The sequence below is a fragment of the Ornithorhynchus anatinus genome, chromosome X1 (genome assembly GCF_004115215.2).
Source record: "Ornithorhynchus anatinus isolate Pmale09 chromosome X1, mOrnAna1.pri.v4, whole genome shotgun sequence".
Taxonomy (NCBI): Eukaryota; Metazoa; Chordata; class Mammalia; order Monotremata; family Ornithorhynchidae; genus Ornithorhynchus; species Ornithorhynchus anatinus.
Genome location: NC_041749.1, coordinates 78,843,424 through 78,866,115, shown reverse-complemented (window position 1 = coordinate 78,866,115; position 22,692 = coordinate 78,843,424). Strand labels below are relative to the sequence as shown.

Below are 22,692 nucleotides of genomic sequence, written 5' to 3'. Positions count from 1 at the left end.
ACCTCAAGCGATGTGTCATACATAGGGATAGTCGAATGTCAGCAGCAGAAGCCAGATCAGCCTGGCACATGGCAATCAGAAATGGAGTGAAAACCTTCAGGAAGACTGTGACACTAAGAGGGATAACTGATAATAGTATCAGGCTCTGTGGGAAACAAATGCACAGGAAAATTTATAAAATTCTCCTGTGTTCAGGTTGCAGAGTGGTGTTGGCAGAAATCCAGACACTAGGTCGACTTCAGCCACTTCAAATCCATCCTCACTTGCTATAACTCTGCCTTTTCTTCCACTCAGCAACATTATTTCTCCTCCCTCATCACTTCCTGGCCTACTGCCCCCACTAATTATTCCAGACCTTTAAACTACTTTCTGAAGTTCCCAGTGTCCCCACCTCCCCACTCCCTAATCTTTGGGGGGGCTCATGCCTGATGGTTTCAACTTTACCAAAGTCCTCTACTCCCTCCTATCCCTATGTCCACACTCTCATCCTTCCCAGTTATCTCTAAAGAGATCTCTCACCCGCTTTCAAAATTTGCTCCCTCTACCTGTGCCTCTGAACCCATCCCCTCTCACCTTCTAAAAACATTTGCTCCTACTTGTCTTTCCTTCCCGACTGTCATCTTCAACTGCTTGCTCTCTAATGGCTTCTTCCTTTCTGCCCTCAAACACACTCAAATCTTCCCAGCACTAAAATTTAAAAATAAAAACTTCCTCTGGATCTCACTGCACCCTCCGGCTCCTGCCCCATCTCCTTGCTCCCATCCGTTTCTGTCCAAACTCCATGAACTGGTTGTATACATCATCTGCCTCCACTTCCTCTCCTCCAACACCTTTCACAATCCATTAAAATCGAGTTTCAACCTCCATCCCTCCACTGAGACCATATTCTCCAAGGTTACTAATGACCTCCTTCTTGCCAGATCTATTAGGCTTTCTTCCTTTATTAATCCTCCTTGACTTCTCTTTCATCTCTCACTCCCTGTGGCTTTCTCTCAAGGTTCTGTTCTGGGTCCCCTACTCTTCTGACTCTTTATTCACTCCCTTTGGGGATCTCATGCACTCTTATGGCTTCAAGAAAAGCATATGGGCTACTATCTTCTAAAATGACCAATAGGATACCCACAAGGGAGCCTTCTCATTTCAAACAGAAGAGACCAAGAGAGTTCAGCAATAAAAAGCTTCATACTCATTCTCCACCTCACCTATCTACCTCACCAAACTAACCTCCCAGCAGAGACTAGTTATTTTATTGCTATAGGATGATTTTTTCCCAAATCTTTCAGATCACGAAACAAGCAAAACTAATGTTCTATGACCCAGGTTTTTCACTGCTTTATGACAAATGCCAGATCTCTTTCTTCCCTTTTCTTCCCTTCTCCCTCCCCTGGTTCAGAAGAGTCTGTTTCAGGCCAGAATTAATCAGCTCTGTTGCCTGCTTCACAGCAGTAAATAGCACAAGATGAAAAGGTTGCATTTGTAGGCTTCTGCTCTGCAATTTCTTCTGGATGCCATTTAGGGTGGCAATCAACTGTTTTAAAACCCCATATTATACACTGAAAGGACAAATTATGAGCTCGTGTCCTGGGTAAAGAGGAACTTATCCTAGTGGCATTATAAATAAGCCCACAGAAAACATGTTTAATGACTGAGGTCCCAACCCTGTAGGATGGAGGTGGAGGGTAAAAAGGGGTATACTACTCTTTAATTGCTCTTATATGAAGCACCCAGGGCAAATATATGTATCTGCATAGATATATAGCTATATCTATATGTAGATGTATATCTAACTACACACACACACTCACACACTCACTCAGGTGTCCTTCAGGATCATGTGGGTGCAAACTTCAGGACCCCAAAACATGACCCTAGTTTGTCCTTCAACTCATGAAGCTCAATAAACAATAGATCCCATGATCCATACTTAATAAGCAACTGGAGATTAAAAAGGATAATCCAATTTTAAGGGCTAGAATGAGAGCCAAGAGGAAGAGAGGAAAAGGGACATGAGTTATTCTGGAACAAAACTGTCTTATTTAATCATTTTACTGCCAATTTAGCAGTGTTTGTGTCACTGGCATCAAGCTACCCATGCACCTAGAAGCTAGGCAAATGCCTTCAGAGTAGTCATCACATCCTATCTGACGGTGGCATTGTATAAAAGTATTTAATGGAGAAGTTATTGCCAGTACTTTGGTATTCTTCAGGGTGTTTAGGGTTAAGGAATAGGAAGAAATCCAAAGTCTTTCCTAGGAGATCTGTAAAGAGATGTAAGCTAAAGCAGCAGGTCCCACCTACACACACACACACACACTCCCTTGGCCCTGTCCTTTGTACCACCTTTTCCCCAAATTCCTGAATCACACAGAGTAGAACACAGCAAAGCATTGCAGACACCAAGTTGTGGGGGTCTGAAATTGTTTTAACATATCTTCACAGAGGAATGCCCACCCAGAGAAGAAGAAATTGTGAGGTTTGTCCTGGGGAATATATTTAGACTATGATGCTTGGCCCAGCTATATCCTATGTCCCAAATTATCTAGTGGAAAGCTGATATTTGACTACCCAAATGTGACATAACACAAACTCCCAAAGTCTGGGAAAGTCAAAATACTTGCCAGGAGCACTCCCCGACAACACCTTTGCAAAGACTGTGTGGCTCAAATTTATGCACACATCTGTAATTTATTTATTTCTATTAATATGTCTCCCCCTCTAGACTTTGAACTGGTTGTGGGCAGGAAATGTGTTTATTGTTGTATTGTACTCTCCCAAGTGCTTAGTACAGTGCTTTGCACTCCATAAGCGCTCAATACAATTGATTGATTGATTGATATACATTTGCAATGTGCCATGCCTCTGCATGCTGCCTTGCTCGCTAAACTTCATGTCCCAGCAGGAGCATGACTAGCCTAAACGAGAGTCCAAGTGGTGCTTCACAAGCCACTGACACCATGATTAATTTCTTTGCGCGGGTTCTCAGTTCTGAAGTCTCAGTATCGAGCCTCATCTGTCATTCCTGACAGGAGACTCCAACGTCACCATCATCCTCATCATGCTCCAAATACAAAGCAGTGTCCCTTACCCACTTCCAAGTAGCAGATAGAGTCTCTGAGCTGGTGTTGCACATTTTCTCCCAGTTTCATTATGCCCCTAAATGGCCCCTGGTTCCAGGTGGTAAACCGGTGATACTGTAGATTGAAGGTCCCTCCAGCAGTTTTAGAAAACCTTTCTCCTGTCTTTGCAAGACGCTGTTCTTGCTAATGGATAATGGGAGCCAATTGCATTAATAAAGACAGGAGACTGCCCTGGGTTCACCACTGACACTTTCATTTTCCCTTCCAATCATTTAAATATAGGAAGAGGGTTTACAATTCCTTCTCCTGGGCAGCTTTTCAAGAATAAAGTCCAGAGGGGGGTGAGCCTGGGCCATTGCCAAAGTCCATTTTAAAAGAAGCTGCACACCCAAAATTTGTTATGATCGCCAAATCAACACCCTTCTGTGTCAGGCATTCAGGGATAACTTTGCCACAGTGATTCTTAGAGAATAGAGAAAATGCAAATTTCACTACTACCACTGCTTTTCAGGTAGAGGGTTTAAAGCAGAATCCATGTATAAGCCGTACAACAAATACCAACAGAACACCACATGTTGACGCTTCTTTGGGAGATCTGGGTCTTTGGCCTATACTGTACCTTCTGGCTAATCAAATGCTATAACAAGAACCATCCCCACCGCAGAGAAGCGGCCAGGGCTGGGAGGGGCCTTTCTGCTCCTAACCAACCCCAACCTTGCTCAGCCTCATTTTTCTCTGTAGCTTAGCTCAGACTCTTCCTCCTCTTCTTTGTGGGAAGGACGGGGCTTGGAGTCCCTGTGAGGCAATAGACAGTGGCAATGGAGGCTGCCTGGTCTCTGGGACAAAAGTTACTAGGTCTTCCTCACAGAACTGGTTTTCCAAGCCAGGTTGTTGTGAGGAGTTCTCCCCCTGTTAAAGTATTCATCTGTCTTGCACTAGACAGAATTAGCACACATTTTTAGAGGCCCAGCCCACCTCCCAAAAAGTGCCCACAGGGGAATTCTTTATTGTTCCAGTTTTTTTGGACAGGCAATTAGGAGGGGACCTGGTCACTGATGATGATGGTGAAACTCCTTCCTTTGGCTGTTTGCAAGCAAAATTGTAGTCTGGGTCCAACATATTTACCAGGACCCAGTGAAACTGACATAAAGGAGAATCCAAAACAAAGCAGAAGCCATAATCAATCAATCAATGGTATTCATTGAGTGCTTTCTGTGTGCAGATCACTGTACTAAGCACTGGGGAGAATACAGTACAACAGAGGTGGCAGACACATTGTCTCCCCATAATGAATCCAAGGGAACCAAGTTAATTTCTCTTCATAAGATCAAACACATTTGTGGGTTGCCTCCTACCCCAAAGTTGCATCTGCAGCAACAAGGCAGCAGAGATGACTTCATTTCTTTGAGCAAGTCTGAACATTTGCTCTGTGCCCCCCTTCCCCAATCTGAAATCTCCTGAGCCCCCAAACCCTCCCCCAGCTACTCCTATGACCACCAATCCCCTTTTCTCAATCTGCTTTCTGATTCTGAATAATAACAGTATCTGTTAAGCACTTCCTATGTGCCGAGCACTGTACTAAATGCTGGGGTAAATGCAAGATAATCAAAATGACTTCCCCCCATAACCCTCTAAACATCAAAGTAACATCCCCTGCTCCTTCCACTCGGTGCATATCACACCTGACAGAATAACCCTGACCTCCCTTCCTCCTCTCTCGCCCCGCTCCGGTCTATTCTTCACTCCGCTGCCCGGCTCATCTTCCTGCAGAAACGATCTGGGCATGTCACTCCCCTTCTTAAACAACTCCAGTGGTTGCCTATCGACCTCCGCTCCAAACAAAAACTCCTCACTCTAGGCTTCGAGGCTCTCCATCACCTTGCCTCTTCCTACCTCTCCTCCCTTCTCTCTTTCTACCGCCCACCCCGCACGCTCCGCTCCTCTGCCGCCCACCTCCTCACCGTCCCTCGGTCTCGCCTATCCCACCGTCGACTCCTGGGTCACGTCCTCCTGCGGTCCTGGAACGCCCTCCCTCCTCACCTCCGCCAAACTGATTCTCTTTCCCTCTTCAAAACCTTACTTAAAAATCACCTCCTCCAAGAGGCATTCCCAGACTGAGCTCCTCTTCCCCCTCTACTCCCTCTGCCATCCCCCCTTTACCTCTCCGCAGCTAAAGCCTCATTTTCCCCTTTTCCCTCTGCTCCTCCACCTCTCCCTTCCCATCCCCACAGCACTGTACTCGTCCGCTCAACTGTATATATTTTCGTTACCCTATTTATTTTGTTAATGAATTGTACATCGCCTTGATTCTATTTAGTTGCCATTGTTTTTACGAGATGTTCTTCCCCTTGACGCTGTTTAGTGCCATTGTTCTTGTCTGTCCGTCTCTCCCGATTAGACTGTAAGCCCGTCAAACGGCAGGGACTGTCTCTATCTGTTGCCGACTTGTTCATCCCAAGCGCTTAGTACAGTGCTCTGCACATAGTAAGCGCTCAATAAATACTATTGAATGAATGAATGAATGAATGAACCCATCTTTTATTAAGTTGGCCATTAATCAAGCATGATTTTGATCATTTTGAATATAAGGTACTGCAAAGCAACAGCAAAAGGAACACAAGAGCTACGCCAGCACCTCAGAGCCACCAACAGACATTGCAGACAGGCCTGGTTTCAGCTATTTGAGCATCATGAGATAGGGGGCTTGAGGGAGAAGGATCAGCCATTCCATATGGTGTCATTAAGTTACACTGTGTGTGTCCACAACATGGCAAACCAATGCCATGTGCAACATTCTGCAGGACAGCACCTCTCTGCTGCCATCTCCACTGCCCCTGTGGCTGAGCACCCCGAGCAATTTGTCTCCAAGACCCCAACTTACACCCACCAAATGGATCACTTCTATCCTGCCACTATTTTTATTTTAGGCTACAGCCCCACCATCTTTGAGAGGACCTGTGTAGCTGCCATTTTTGAAGAGAGTCCTAGGCCATCACAACCTTTGGAAGGTCCCAGGATGCTGCCATCTTTGCGGGGGGGGGGGGGGGGGGGGTGCGCCACTCTCCTGTCCCCTCTGGCATGGCGCCTAAAGTGATGGTTTATCTCCCTTACCATCTGAAGCCAGACTCGAGTTAAAAGAAAAAAAAGATGCTCCTGGAATTATGAAGCAGTCACTTTCCTGGATAGAAGTCTTCCAGTTAAGAGGACTTACGTGGTTAAAACCATGGAAAATAAGTGGTATGGGCATATGGACATTTCAGATAAAAGAAAAGCAGTTCCCATTTCAGAGTCAGCAATAAAGGTAATAAGTGCCTTTGCTTGAGGATATTAATCTAATCAACCAATCAGTAGTATCTTTGGAGCACTTACTGTGTGCAGAGCACTGTACTAGGCACTTGGCAGGTTACAATGTAACAGAGATGGTAGACGCACTCCCTGCTCACAAGGAGCCTACAGTCTAGAGGGGGAGACAGACATTAATATAAATAAATTACGAATATGTACATAAGGGCTGAGGGTGGGATGAATAAAGGGTACAAATGGCAAGCACAAGAGTGATGCAGAAGAGAGAGGGAATAGGGAAAATGAGGGCCTAGTCGGGGAAGGCCTCTTGGAGGAGGTGTGATTTTAATAAGGCTTTGATAATGGGGACAGTGATGGTCTGTTGGCTTGGAAAGAGGAGGGAGTTCCAGGCCAGAAGCAGGACATAGAGGAGGGGGTGAGATAGACGAGATTGAGATACAATGAGTAGGTTGGCTTTAGAAGTGTAAAGTAAAGGCAGGAGACAAATACAAATGATTGAATATGCCACAGTTATGAATGAGGGGCCAACCCCCCCATTTCCCTGGTCATGTCACCCCACCTGTCACCTTAACATTCATGTACATATCTGTTAATTCTCTAATCATTTGTTTCTATGCTTTTGCTCTTCTACTTATTGCGTATTTGTCAATTTGTTTCTTTTTGCCTTCCCTTTTTAGATCGAACCCCTCTCAGGGTCACACCTGGAGAGTTTCCAGTATGCTACCAGTCTTGACTACAGGAGGGAGAGTCAAGCAGAGGCACATCCATTCCACTCCAAGCTTGGGCAGTGGCTAGTGAGTGGAAAGCAATCTGCTACAAGTCAAAACTCACCTGTGCTGGGGAACAGCAGCATGGGAGAGAGTCAAGGGCAGAGACTCAATTTTACTGCTCTGAAGGAGGCAATGGTAACCCACTTCAGTACTTTTACCAAGAAAACTCTATGGAAACACTACCAGAACGATTGCAGATGCAGAAGGGGCGTTCTGGGAGAGATGTATCCATGGCTTCGCTATGGGTCAGAGATGACTCGAAAGCATAAGTCAAGGCAATTAAATTGAAAGTCCCTAGAGGACTGCATTTTTCTTCTACTGCATCTTCCTTAGAGCCTTGTACAGGCCTCTACATACAGTAGCCATTCATAAATGCTCATGATCGTGATGATGATAAACAGGTATGAGTGAATAGGTCAATCAATACACAGGTACATACATGAATGCTAAGGTGACTGGTGGAATGGCAGGACCAGAAAGTTGGTGGATTGATATATCAGGGTATGGCGACTTTTAAGAGGCCTTTATAAGAGGGAGAAAGATGTGGTTTGGAGCAGTTGTGCAGGGAAAAGGTGTGAGCAATGAGTCAGAGGCAGAAGGGTGAGGAATGAGCAGATCAGAATGAAGGAACCAGCTGACAGACATCCCTGAAGCCAACAGTCAGGAGTAGTTCTTTTCTATAAGGAACAATACGGGGGTAATGAATAATTTTGCAAAAGTGAGTGATTGCACACTTAGTACTGAAATTTTCTTGCAAATGCAACATTAGGACAACCTCTTGCTACCTCGATGGCAATCCAGGACCAGATTAATACTCTGGATGGGCAAGGACAGAAGACAACCAGTGAAGCCCTCAGACCCGAGTTTGCCTCTAGATCATAAGCTCATTGTGGGCAGGGAATGTGTTGGTTATATTGTTTCACTGTACTCTCTCAAACGCTTAGTACAGTACCCCGCATACGGCAAGCGCTCAATAAATACGATCGATCGACTTGCCTCCCCTTCCACCTTCCCGGGAGTGCATGCATACTCCATTCTCTGATATGGCTGGGACTATTTTTAGTGCAGCAGCTGTTGCAGCCAAGTTAAAGCTGGTGTGTGTGTTTGGGGCGGGGGGTGGGGAGGAAGCTGGGAAGGGAGCACCTGCTGGGGGGAAGGGGGGGTACCCTAAGGGTGGTGGGTCTGAGGCAGCTGCCCCTTTGGCCCAATGGTTAAAGCAGCCTTGAGGCAACAAGGGAGCTTCAGCCATATGAGTTAGTTCTTTGTGCTCAGGTTCAAGATTGTGAATCAGAATCTAAAATGAGCTTACAACTGCTGCATAGTCATTAATTAGACACTGAGTCCACAGGCACAGTTTCCCATCCATACACTTAATCTTCTTTAGACACCCGCCAATTGTGTACAGATTTCCACATTAAGCACAGACCCACAAAAAAGTTATTACCTGAAATTAGGAGCTCTAAAGATGTTCTAGGAGTTACGGGCAAGGGCAGCATGTTCAGAGGCAATGCCATATTACCACCCAGGAAGCTGGTTACATCATTTGCATCCATTTGATTCAAAAAATTCCCACTTGAACTTCACAGTGTGCTAAGGTCAAGGTCCCACACCAACACATTTTGTTATCAGGAATATTTTAGGAACATGTTAAATAATCTGCAACTGGAGAGAGAAAGTGGTAAACAACATTCATCACCCTGCAGCATATTACAGAACAAATTTCCCTGAAAAGGATTATTCCATTGGAATGGGCTTCTAAAGCTAGCCAATCGAAAAATGATTGAAAAAAATTCTCTCTGATGACAAGAAAAATGAAGCATGCTACTGAAGCCTCTGGCACAGTTTCATCATTCCCCATTTTTTGTCCGCTCCTGATATTTGGTTTCCCCTCAAAGTGCAATGACATCTTCCCTCTTTCAACTTCCTTTCACTTCCTATGAGTTGCTGGCAGTATGGTGTCCCAGCAGGGAAAGGACTGCTTGCTACCAGCACTAGTTTGGGATGAACAGAAAGCTCCCTGCACCCTTTGTGATAAACTTCGGAGCCTATATCTCCACAGACAGGTATGCTGTAAGGGCTCTAAAGTGCTGATGCAAAGTAACATTTTGCACCTTCATTGTGACTATTGATCATCCAGCCAAGTACTAATAGCCCGAGAAGATTTTCGGATAAGCATTCCGCTGAACGGTGGCTTCCTTCCTTCTGTAAACAAATTGAATTTCTACATCCTGTCCCCAGACACAGTGGAGTTTGGGATTAAATACACAGTGCAACCATTTATAGAGCTTTAAAACAGAATGGAAAAATATTTTAAGGGCAGAAATAATGGCCAACAGAGAGGACACAGATTCCTGAGTTCATGATGGCTTAGCCCTAGAAACCAACCCAACATAAATCTACCAACAAATGCTGCCTTTTTCTCTCACCACTACCATAAACCATGAAAACCTCTTTTGAAAGAGTTTATTATGAAAAAGGCTACCCTGGATCAACATACCCTGAGCATTTGGCATATGAATAAAGCTTCCAGTGGTCCAATTCGATTTCCTCCCATGCTCCTGTGCCCAGCAGAGGTAAGGGATGGCGGCGGGATGGGATGGAGGGGAAGGCTGCTGTTGCCATGGCCACAGGGATCTTCCTGAGGGTGGTGAGCTCTCCTGATGATCAGGATGGGAAAAGGGCAGGGACAAAGGGAGCCCAATGTGGTCCTGAGTGGAGACCTAGGAGATCCAGGATCTTTTGGGTAGCCGAAAGGGTATGAGACCAAATCGAGGCAGTAAACACATTCTTTGGGAGATTGATAGCATGTTACTGATTTAGCATCAGGCTGCAGACCCCGTGCTCAATTTGTAATGAAACAGGTGCTGGGTGCAAGTGATTATGCCATTTTACATTTTCAATGCATAATAGCCTGAGCTGTGAGGAGTCTGAAATCCTGCTGCTCCTTTCCTGTTTGCTGACTTCCTCTTTTTTGTCTTTTGTCTTTTTGTTTGCCTTTCCTTATTTGTCTTTTGCTAATCCCCCTCCTCCCCTCCTCATTCTTAGACTGTGAGCGCCTTGACAGTCAGGGACGGTGGCTATACCTCACCCACGTATTTCTTTCCCAGCAGTTAGTACAGTCCTTTGCATAAAGTGTGTGCTTACTGAATAGTATTACTAGTGCTAATACTAATGGCTTTGAATGTGTTGAGGTACCAGTGCTATTATTAATAATGGCATCAATACTGCCAGAGCTATGACTTGCCAATTCCAGAAACACCAGGGATGAGTCCTGACAAGCCCCAGGACAATTAGGCTTGTTCACACCAGAATATAGCCTATAGAACGGTAGCAGCATGGCCTAGTGGAAAGATCACGGACCTGAGCATCAGAGGAGCTGGGTTTTAATCCTGGCTTGGCCAAGTGCTTGCTGTGTGACCTTAGGCAAGTCACAACTTCTCTGTGCCTCAGTTCTTCTATTCTCCCTCCTTCTTAGACTGTGAGTTCCATGTGGGACAGGGACTGTGTCCAACCTAATTAATCTTTATCTACCCCAGTGCTTAGAACAATGTTTGACACAAAATAAGTGTTTAAATACCATTAAAAAAATGTTGCTCTTTGGCTAGGACAGCTGGACTCATTCTAGACCTCCTCCCATCCCACCAAATTCTACAGTGGTTTCATCTACTTGCCGTATTTAACATCGAATGGGCCAAAAGATCACAAAAAGTGTGGATCTGAAATATGATCAGCCCACCAACTTGGAAGCAATGCTCCTCACGTCACTTCTCAGAAGGGACCAAATGAGGAGAGTGGATAACAAGAGCTCCTATGTGGAAGCAAATATGTGAGGGGAAGTTATGATAATAGTTGTGGTACTTGCCAAGCACCGTGCTAAGCCCTGGGGGGGAGAGAGAGACGATACAATCAGATCAGATATAGTCTCTGTCTTCCACAGGGCTCTCCCCAATCTAAGCAGGAGGGAAAACAGGCATTCAATCCCTATTTTACAGATGAGGAAACTGAGGCAGAGAGGAGTCGAGTGTCTTGTCCAAGGTCGCACAGCAGTAGCAAAACCCAGATCTCCTAATCCCAGGCCTGCGTTCTTTCCACTAGGCCATACTGCTAGGGAAGGGAGGGAAAGAGGACCAAAGAAACGATTTAAGGATTCGATGAAGCCAAACCTCAGATGATTTAACAGAGCTGGTGGCAGCTGGGAGACAGCTGCAGACAGAGCAGGCTGGCAGGTGGCAAACAGAAATGGGGTGACTCTCTCAGAGCAGAGGCTTCAAGAAGATTGGGACATCAAAAGGCAGAACTGCAAATACCCTCCCTATAGCAAGTATGACAGTGAAGTAGGGCAAACTTCCCAAACCCACGATGTGGCAGGGCTTGTTGCAGAGACACACTGATGGATCGAGCTGCAGCATCAGCAATGCCATCTTCAGACTGAGCGGAACAGATAGATATTCATATGCGCATATATGCATGCTAGCCTAATTCCTGGACAGTGCCTTAAACATCCCGTTTTTCAGTATCATTCTGTCTCTTCTAGTATGTGAATAATAAATTCACAGTCTAAAGGGGAAAGTTACTAGACTGTAATCTTCCCCTCTAGACTATGAGCTCATTGTGGGCAGGGAGCATGTCTATCAACTCTGTTATACTGTACTCTCCAAAGTGCTTAATAAAGTGCTCTGCACACAGTAAGCACTCAATAAATACCATTGCTTGATTGGCGATGCTAACCTTGTTTGAGGTCTGTTCCTATAAAATATATATTATACATCTATATACTGACATATCACTATAGATAGATACAATCTGCTGTTATTTCAGTGGAAAAAGCACTGCTCTGGGAATGGCGAGACCTGGACTCTAGTCCACCTCTGCCTACCGGGACCGGGCTTTATTTTCTGGAGTGAGGCCTTCTGACACAAGAACCACCTAGCGCGTTCCTCAAAGTGGACAAGCCCAACAGGAATCTTGAATAACGCCCGGACAAGAAAGACTGCAGCAGCTGCCAGGGCAACCACCATCCAGGACACACAATGGCCCAGCTTCTGCACAACATGGCGGTCGCTTCGGCCACCGATGGGTCCTCTGTGGAAAATCCTTTTGTGGGCACTATGCAGTGGGCTGCATCCCTGCCTGCCTACTCACTCGATGCACTCTCACTCCCAGCGGGAACACGGTTGACAAGGAAGAGAGAGTTTGAGTGCTGTTGCACAAGCCACTCGCACTTCCAAACCCTCTGCACAGGTTCTCGGTCCTCAAATAGTAGTATTTATGAAGCACTTACTCTGCATTGCCCTGATTTGATCCCTTTATTCTTCCCCCCTCCCAGTCCCTCAGCAATTATGTACATGTCTGATATTTGTTTATATTAATGTCCATCTCTCCCGCTAGACTTGTAAACTCACTGTGGGCAGGGAACATGCCTGTTTATTGTTATATTGTACTCTCCCTAGCACTTAGTACAGTGCTCTGCACAGAGTAAGTGCTCAATAAATACCACTGACTGACCAACTGTGGGTAGATCACTGTACTAAGCACTGAGAAAGAATATACAATTAGGAATTAAACATGGTCCCTGTCCCTCAGCGGGGCTCACACACAGCAAGCTCCTTGTGGTCAAGGAATGTGTCTACCAACTCTGTTGAATTGTGCTCTCCCAAACAGTACAGTGCTATGCACACTGTAAGTGCCCAATAAATACCACTGATTGAGTGATTGGTAGACTCCCTTAGTTTTAAGGGCTTGAAGCAAACCGATCTGAGAAAGGTCGACCCCAGGCTGAATCCTAATTCCTAATTAATGCAGACCTAGCCCAACAGGCTTACCAGGTGGAACGGAGGGAGGAGGCCAAAAAGCAGGCCTGCTTGGAGGAGTTATGGGTAGCATGCTTAGCAACACCATGAGGGACTTGGAGAAGTGCAGCACAAAAAGCAGTCGGACCTCCAAACGTAGACTCGGGGTGGGAAGCAGGCCAGAAAGGCAGGATATTTGAGTCCTGATCCTGGCAATGTCATTGACCTGCTTGTGGCCTTGGGCCTTTCTGAGGCTCGATTAGCAGGTATCTACTTCTTCAAATATTGTTGTCCTGCCACCCCTAGCAAGAGAAATACCACAAAAATCTCCCAACTGAAACACTCAGTGCCTTATCACAGCTTTAGCAAGAAGGGGCAGATAAATCTGCAGAAGCAGACATTTTTTCTGGGTCTGGGTCTTAATCCCCTTCTGCACCTTAATGTGGAAGTGAGGGAGGAGGTGATGTAAGGGGACCTATAGCCCATACCGTTTTCCCCACGGGCAGCCACATTTCTCGTTAATTCTTGCTGATTGGCTGAAAAGCCAATTTCCATGGTTGCACAGACTCTCACAATTCCATATTCAGTGACGGTAGGACTACATCCAAATGTCATCAGCACGCTGAGCTAACTGGTCTGACTAAACCTTAACTAAGTCTGCATTAGCATTAGGCAGGCTGTATTTTTCCCACTGCTGCTATTGCTCGGAACCCATGCACTGGCCCAGAATTGCCTGGAAAGAGGGTCTTGATGGCTGCTTTTTTCTCTCCTTTAATTACCCTTCACAGAGGATTCCAAACGAGTTCTTATTTCCACATCCATCTTCTCTCATCTTTAAATACTTAATGATATTATGCTGCTAAAACGCTGGCAGATTTCTGATCAAATGCCTTATCAAAAACCTGCAAGACTTTCTTTCGAACAGCCACGATGGAACCTGCATTCATCTTGAAGATCCCAGCAGGGTTTCCAACATTGTAGGTTTTGCTGCATGGAAGTGATTACTCTCTCCTCCTTATAAATAACATGAAAATAATCACTGACAGCTTACACCCTGCCCACCCACCCTACTTTTGGCTGGAAAGACCCAGCTATCGATGCCAATTCTTTTCCCCTTCATCACTCCTCAAATCCAGTATCAGAAACACATATAGTGTCATAAGCTAGGCTTCCATACCAAACACATTTGACTACTGTTGCTTTCTTAGAGAGAAGTGGCACTTTCTGGAAGTTATCACCAATTTATACCTCACTAACTTTCCATCAGACCCCCAGCCCCCACATATACTTCTTTATTTTACTCTTTCCAGGGGCTCTGACCCAACAGGAGACTATGACTAATCACAAGGGATCATCTTATTAAGCACTCCATTAGCTTAGGTGAAAGAGGTTAATTTCCTGTCCTAGTGAATTTGCACAGTTGAGCCAGTGGGTAGATATTGTTTTGCTCTGATTTGGAGCAAAACCCCTTCAATAGTGCAGGCTGATTTGCAGGGTAAGCATGCTATTCTACTGGATTAGTCTTTATCATTCTGTTTGCTTTTCCCAGAGAAAATGAAAACATTCCCACCAATAAAAGTAAAGCCTCAATTTCACCTTTGTGTATAGTTGCACCCCATGTTACAGAAGCTGTTGTAAATTCCTTACTTTAATCTTACTTGCCCATCTGCTTAATGGCCTCCCGGGGTGAAAATAAAAGACCAACTCTCTTAGCAATGCACTGAATATAAAATACAGTATTTTCAAATTAATGATAACATTCACAGATGGTTAATAGATATCACCTGGCCCCAGAACAGGGCACTGATAGCTTACGATGAAAACCACCGATGCTGTTGATTAAGCAAAGAGGGAGTGTGGGAAGGGAAGAGGGAGTGTGGGGTGGGAAGAGTGAAAAATAAGCGGACAAATGACCTTGAGTTGGTTGGCGGTCACATAGGGCTTGAATCCCAAGCCCACATTCATGAACTTTAAACCCAGTCAAGACCCAAGGAAGCCTGTAGTTCCCAGCTCCAGGACAAAAAACTTCCACCTGTTACTAAAGTCCAAACTAAAAAGCAAATGAACAAACCCAAGATCCCTCAAACACCTCTCTCTTCCATGCTCCAATGCCCATCAGCTTCTGCATCTTTGTCCATTAGGTTCCACCGTGGTTTGAAAAAAGTAAGCTAACCCAAAGGAGGAATGACTTGGTAAAGTAACCAGCACAGGACCACACATAGGAGGGGGAGATTAGTAAATGCTGCCCAAAGATGAGGGCAATAACCGGTCAGTGTTAACAGAGGCAGAAAAATTACAGGAATTTTAGCTCTGATAAGAGTAATATTAAGGATATTTGTTAAGCTCTTACTCTGTGCCAAGCACTGTACTAAATGCTGGGGGAAATACAAAATAATTGTACTTCTTGTTTACAGGGCTTTCTGGTTTCCTGCCTGCAGCTAAAAATCAAGCCTGTGGCTCAAGCTAAATAATAATTGTGTGCTTTTTGTTAAGCGCTTACTATGTGCCAAACAATGTATTAAACTCCAGGGAAGATACAAGATAATCAGGTCCCTCATGGATGCTCACAGTTTAAGTAGGAGGGAGAATAGGTACTGAATCCCCATTTTGCAAATGAGGGAACTGGGGCAAAAGCTCAAGTAACACTAACAGTGGTCCTCCTGGGAGAGTAACTCGTTTTTTCCAGGAGGAGGGGTTAGAGTTCCATAGAGATCACCCCTTCTCCTGGCACAACTCTACGGCCCAGTCAAAACTCGGTCCCCTGCCTTGTCACATCCAGGCTGAAACCTCACTAACCTGAGTCCCCTTCTATTCTCCATCTACACCGACTCCCTTGGAAAACTCATTCACTCCCATACCTTCAACTACCATCTCTATGCAGATGATTTCCAAATCTACATCTCCAGCCCTAATTTCTCTCCTTCTCTGCAGTCTCACATTTCCTCCTGCCTTCAGGACATCTCTACCTGGATGTCCCACTGACACCTCTGATATGTCTAAAATAGAACTCCTGATCCTCCCATACAAACCCTGTCCTTCTCCCATCTTCACTGTCACCACTGTAGACAGCACCACCATCCTTCCTGTCTCACAAGCTCAAAACCTTGGCATTATCCTCGATTCATCTTTCTCATTCAACCCACATATTCAATGTCACTAAATGCTGTCATTAAAATCCATCCTTTTCTCGACATCCAAACTGCCACTACGTTAATTCAAGCACTCAATTTATCCCACATCAGCCTCCTTGTGTCTTGTCTTCCATAATGTAGAGGGTAAGGGATTGGCAAAGGGGTAGCCAATATTTTCCAGCCCCGGCAGTGGCCATTTTATTCTCAAACCAGCTGCCTCCTCCTACACTCTTTCATCTGCCGCTACAGACTCCCAAACATAGTAAGCACTTAAATATCATATATAAATAAAACAAAACAAAAAAACTGCTTGGGTGTGAATTAAGGGATGAGAAGAGGCAACAGCAGACTCCACAGTTTGTAGTGGAAACACCCAATCCACTGTAGAAATGACTCAGCTCTTATTTACCATCTCTTATTAGAACATGAAGAAATCGGATTTTTCAGTGGCAAACACTACCACTACAAGACAGTGAAAACAGTGTTCCCTGCCAGAGATACCTGATGGGGGCGGGTAAGTGCAACCAGAAAAGCAGGCCCTAGCCTCTATACCTAAGGCCTATATTCAAAAAGAAATCAGAGTGGGAGTAATGGAAGTCAAGCAATGTAATATGTTTTACATCTCCTTTCCATTCCTTTTTATTTGATTTTCGTGAGAATCTGTGTCTGGGGAATTTTGAGTATTGCTGTGTAGTCTGGGGCTCTCAGAGCCTAGTGGGAATTGGGAAGAAGGAAGAGGAGGTGAAAAAACAGGAAACGTGGGTGGGGGGAAATTGGTTGGTCAGGTTGTTGCCCACCTTTCCTACTGATTTCCCCAAACTCCCTGCACAGTGGCCCAAACCACTTCATTTAAATGGGCATTGGGCGGATTTGAAGCATGAATAGAACACTATCTAAATAGCTCTGTAAGCAATACTCAGAAACTTCTCAATTATTTTACAGCTGAGAAGTAACCAGACAGGAGTGCTGTCTTGATGATGAATTTTATTAGTGTTTGCCTTGACAGACTGATGTTCAACATCAACTCTTCTCAGGGGAAGGAGGGAAGGGAGGAGCATTAGGGGAAAACAGGGCAGGCAACTAGCAGCCAGCCAAATTACCCCTTTTCCCTCCCTACAAGCCAGTCCTATCCAGAGTTCTTAGAAAGGTGGGGGGGGGGGGCGGAGAAATCTCAAAAGACTAGCTGCCAGGCAGTAAAAATATACTGACTCTTCATTCGTCATTCACTAAAGTGCTGATTAGCTTTTGCTATGATGTCAGAATCTGCCTTCTAAGTCGGAGGATACTGAGATGATACAAAACATTTCTTGAGAACCAATTGCTTGTCCTTTTAGGAGGCAACATAGGCTCCATTCCTTACCTAGACAGTCTAAAAAAAAATAATAAAAATCAAACCATGTTAAATGAGAGTGTTTTATTGTCCAAAAGTCTTATGACAATCACGAAACATTTGACATAAAGGAGAATCTAGCTCTAACATTGACTCCTAGAACTTGTCCCTGTATAACCCCATTCATAGCCTAGTCCCAGAGAACTGCCTACAGGATGTCAGCTATAAAGGTTTGTTTTTTGTTTTGTACATCACTAGGCTAAAACCTTCTTAATTCTCAATCACTTTACAACTCGAGTCTATTGTATTTCTTCACTCTCTACCTATAATTAGGATATTTATTTCCTAGGACAAAAGTTGCCATAATCTTCTTACTTTATACCTTTTCTTCCACCTTGAGCTACCCCCATCCTCACTGTGAATATAACTTTCAGTCGGCTGTTAACTTGGTGCCAGGGAAAAGGGTGGGATACATGTCAAGAAGGGTACATGAGATCACCAGGGTCAGAATCCTTCCCCTCCCCCAATGCTGAGAGTTGTGGCATTTTGTTTTTTCCTCCTGCCCATTCATTACAAAAGGTATGACATTCTGATAAAGGCAGCCCACAGAAAGAACAGCCATTTTGTGCTGTTTCTCTTAAGTTAGACAACAGAAGAGTCTAGATACAAATACAAAATACTAAAATGTTAGAAATGGAACAGAATTATGCTGAAAAAGAACTAAAACAGTAAAACAATTTCAGCTTCTGAGTAAAAGACATTAACACATGGCTATTCCCACAAGAAAGCATCTGCATACTTAGTGCCTAATAAAATCAAGAATGGCACTCAAATTAAATTATCTAAGAATAATCAGTTTGCAGCTAAAATAATTGCCTGGAGACCCGTGCACCATGGCCATAAGCAGAAACAATGGCCAATTTGCAAGTTTCAACAGTGCATTAACTAGCAATTTCTAAAGTCCTATGTCAAGGATTATCCAAAGGAATTTAAAATGGCACAAGCAGAGAGGGTTTAAAATTAAAAAATGGATTTAATGCAACTTCCTTCTCCACCCCCTCTCCCCGCCCATTATGAGGCCCGAGGTCATTTTGGTGATGCAGTCACACTACAAGTGTCTCCAGCTGGGGGACAGTTCCTTCCATGAGAGGATTAAGGCTAACAACAAAAAATAGTCATCTTTCTGCGCCAACTAGGCTTTCTTGTACAAATAATAGGGATGGGTAGATGGGGAACAAAGGCCATATAGTTACTTGAAGAGGATAACAAAAAAGTTATCTTGAACTAGTAATAACTTCATGAAGTACCACAGGCATTTCTTGGTTTTGTGGATTTGCCTTCCCACCTCAACCTTTAGAACCTTGCTCTAAGCCTTCTTATCGCCCCTCCCTGCATTCTAACGCCCCTACCCCACCATGATCTATGCCTTGTCCTTATGGGTCCCGCCCAGGCCTCCTTCCCCACCTCCTCCGACTCTACCTAACCTCAACTGTCCTAGTAAAGGAGAGTTGCAAGCCAAGGGAGGGAAACAGAACAAAAATGTGAAGAAAGGGAAGAAGAGAGACAAAAAACCGACTCAGTTATGGATGCTAGATCGGCCTGGTAGGAAGAGTAGGAAGGGAGCTCCACTTTAGCTGGGAATGAAAGCATTTCTCTTTAAAAATGATTCAATTTCAGATCACCACTTGCACAAATTTGTTGAAGACATGAGTCCACCCCTTATCCTCTAGCCCAGCCTTCCCCGTTCCCTCGGAGAAGCCTTGTGATAGCCCCGCCCCCTTCCAACTCTAGCCCAGCCTATCCAGGCCTTCGAAGAGGTCACGTGGTTAGACCCCACCCTTCTTAAGGGAATCCAGCCGCCTCCCTTTGCATGGAAGGCAGTGTAGTGCAGTGTTTTAAGGGTGACGGTCTGGAAACTGGAGGACCCGGGTTCGAGTTCGAGGCCCGCCACTTGTAGAAGCTGTGTGACTGTGGGAAAGTCACTTAACCTTTCTGTACCTCAGTTTCTCCATCTGAAAAATGGGGATAATAATACCTACAAAAGGGGCTCCTAAAATGGCATGCTTGGACGGAGGTGGCAGTACAAACAGCCCCTAAGGTATTATTATTGTACTTTTTTTCCCTCCCCCTGGTTTGCCTCCTATATATTCTCTTGCCTCCACAGTAACCCAATGCCAAGACATGTTTTAAATACATTTTGGTAGAGGAAGAGCCATCCCTGCCCTCATCTCCCCTCGCGGGGACAGTTCTTTCCCATCATCACTCCTGTCTCTTCCTTTTGCCCCATTTCTGACGGCTCTGATTCGGGACTAGTGGTTGTAAACACCAGGATGATGTGAAGGAGTGAAGAGGGTGGGGCATATACAGGGTTAGAACCAGGTTTAGCGCCTTTGCTGGGTAGGCAAAAGCAGGGAGACCATGCCTGCTGTCTGCCGGGTGACTGGGCAAGCCACTTAACTTCTTTGGGCCTCAGTTACCTCATCTGTACAATGGGGATCAAGGCTGTAAGCCCCAAGTAGGACAACCTGATTCCCCTGCCCTGGCACTTAGAACAGTGCCTGGCACAGAGTAAGTGCTTAACAAATACCATCATTATTATTAAAGACATTCAGTAGTATTTATTGAGCGCTTACTATGTGCAGAGCACTTTACTAAGCGCTTGGAATGAACAAGTCGGCAACAGATAGAGACAGTCCCTGCCGTTTGACGGGCTTACAGTCTAATCAGGGGAGACGGACAGACAAGAACAATGGCAATAAATAGAGTCAAGGGGAAGAACATCTTGAAAAAACAATGGCAACTAAATAGAATCAAGGTGATGTACATTTCATTAACAAAATAAATAGGGTAATGAAAATATATACAGTTGAGCAGACGAGTACAGTGCTGAGGGGATGGGAAGGGAGAAGGGGAGGAGCAGAGGGAAATGGGGGGAAAAGAGGGTTAAGCTATAGAGAGGTGAAGGGGGGGCGGTAGAGGGAGTAGAGGGAGAAGGGGAGCTCAGTCTGCGAAGGCCTCTTGGAGGAGGTGAGTTTTAAGTAGGGTTTTGAAGAGGGGAAGAGAATTAGTTTGGCGGAGGTGAGGAGGGAGGGCGTTCCAGGACCGCGGGAGGACATGGCCCAGGGGTCGACGGCGGGATAGGCGAGACCGAGGGACGGTGAGGAGGTGGGCGGCAGAGGAGCGGAGCGTGCGGGGTGGGCAGTAGAAAGAGAGAAGGGAGGAGAGGTAGGTAAAGAGTGGGACTTACCTTGTCAGACTGTGGTGCACAGCAAAATCGTTGCGCTGTTGGGCACCTCTCAGTGGTTTGGGGGAGGTCCTCTCCAAAATGACTATCATTTTCCTCCCAGCCAACGAGAGCAGCATTATAGCCCTCTCTTCCCATTGCCCCCTCTTCACCCTGCTTTGGTTTGCAGTTACACCTTTCAGCTGCATCTGTCTTCTCAGATAACTACATTTTCCCTGCTTCTGTGCTGCTTGTCCTGAAGCTCTTTTCTCGAGCTCTTAACAGCAGTCTTGCCCCAACGCCTTTAAACTCCCCCTTTCCTCACCTTAATAGGGTAAAGAGGTGAGGGTCTAAGTGTTTAGAGTGGGAGTTTAAAGGGGCTACAGCTCTAAAGACTAAATTTAACTGACATGATTCTAATTCTATAATCAGTTTGTATTAATGCCCAACTCCCAGTCTAGACTGTAAGTTCATTATAGGCAAGGGAATGTGTCTGATACATAGTGTACTCTCCCAAGTACTTAGTACAGTGCTCTGCACATAGTAAGTGCTCAAATACCACTGATTGAGCAGTCACCTCTCTTTGTTAGGCAATCAATTCCTCTCCTCCCCCTGAGTTTCCCATAACTAGAGACAGTACCCCCATCCTTCCTGTCTCACAAGCCCATAACCTTGGCATTATCCTTGACTCCTCTCTCTCATTCAACTCACATATTTAATCCATTGCTAAATCCTTTTGGTCTCACCTTAACAAGGTCGCTAAAATCCACCCTTTCATCTCCATCCTAACTGCTACCATCTTAATACAATCACTCATCCTATCCCATCTGAATTACTGCATCAACCTCCCTGCTGACCTCCCAGACTCCTGTCTCTGTCCATACTTCACTCTGCTGTCCATACTTCACTCTGCTGCCTGAATCATTTTTCTTCAAAAATGTTAAGGACAAGTCTCCCCACTCCTCAAAAAACTCCAGTGGTTGCCCATCAAACAAAAACTCCTCTCCATTGGCTTTAAAGTACTCCATCACCTTGCCCCCTCCTACCTCACCTCGCTACTCTCCTACTACAACCCAGCCCACACACTTCACTCCTCTGGTGCTAACCTTCTCACTATGCCTAGATCTTGTCTATCTCACCACCGACCCCTCACCCACATCCTGCCTATGGCCTGGAACACCCTCCCTCCTCAAATCTGACGAACAATTACTCTTCCCTCCATTGACTCCTCCATTCAAAGCCATCTCCTTCAAGAGGCCTTCCCTGACTATGCCCCGCCTTTCCTCTTCTCCCACTCCCTTCTGCATCATCCCGATTTGCTCCCTTTTTTCGTCCCCCTCCCAGTCCTAGAGCACTTATGTATAAATCTGTAATGTATTTATATTAATGTCTGCCCCCGCCAACTAAACTCATTGTGGGCAGGGAATGTGTCTGCTTATTGTTGCATCATACTCCCAAGTGCTTTGTACAGTGCTCTGCACACAATAAGCACTCAATAAATACGATTAAATGAATAAATAAGATGATTTAAAAAGCACTTTGCAAGTGCAACTTCTTTGAGCATCTAAAGTTGCAATCATTTAAAACACCTGGCCCAAGTCAACTAGCAGACCAATGTCATTGCCTGTAATCTGACCTTTCTAACTCCTGCATCATTACCCTGTTAATGCTTCTTTCCACATCAGGCATCTAGAAATTCCACCATTCATCTCACAGCAGAATAGCTAACTGGAAATAGATATTTTGAGAGAAAAGTACAATTTTCCCCATAAGCCATAAAACTCTAGAACAGGATCTGAGTGACTTGAGACAACTTCAGAGGAAAAATGAGCTACGTAAAATAAACACAGCACAGAAGTGATATTTCTTAAACTTCCCCTTATCCTTTCTGTGTGTATTTACATACACAAATGAGTCTTAAGAGTTCTCTCCAAGGAGACTTTGGCTCACCATTCTTAGCTCAGTCAACTCCTCAATTGCTTGTAGATGATCCCAATTTGTAAATCACAACTATCCTATGGCACTCTGGGAAAGGTTTCCAACTAAGTTAATTTTCAAAGACCTTAGGA

General features: G+C 45.0%; 1 protein-coding gene and 1 non-coding gene across 3 annotated transcripts in view; one reads left to right on the top strand and one right to left on the bottom strand.

Moving 5' to 3' along the window:
• The window catches only part of IQSEC1 (IQ motif and Sec7 domain ArfGEF 1), a 661,275-nt gene that overhangs the window by 561,027 nt on the left and 77,556 nt on the right, over positions 1–22,692 (bottom strand). The gene's annotated exons all lie outside the window — the stretch shown is intronic.
• On the top strand, positions 7,064–7,201 carry LOC114807102. Its single transcript, XR_003755155.1, has one exon. It is a non-coding gene; the product is annotated as a small nucleolar RNA SNORA7 (small nucleolar RNA).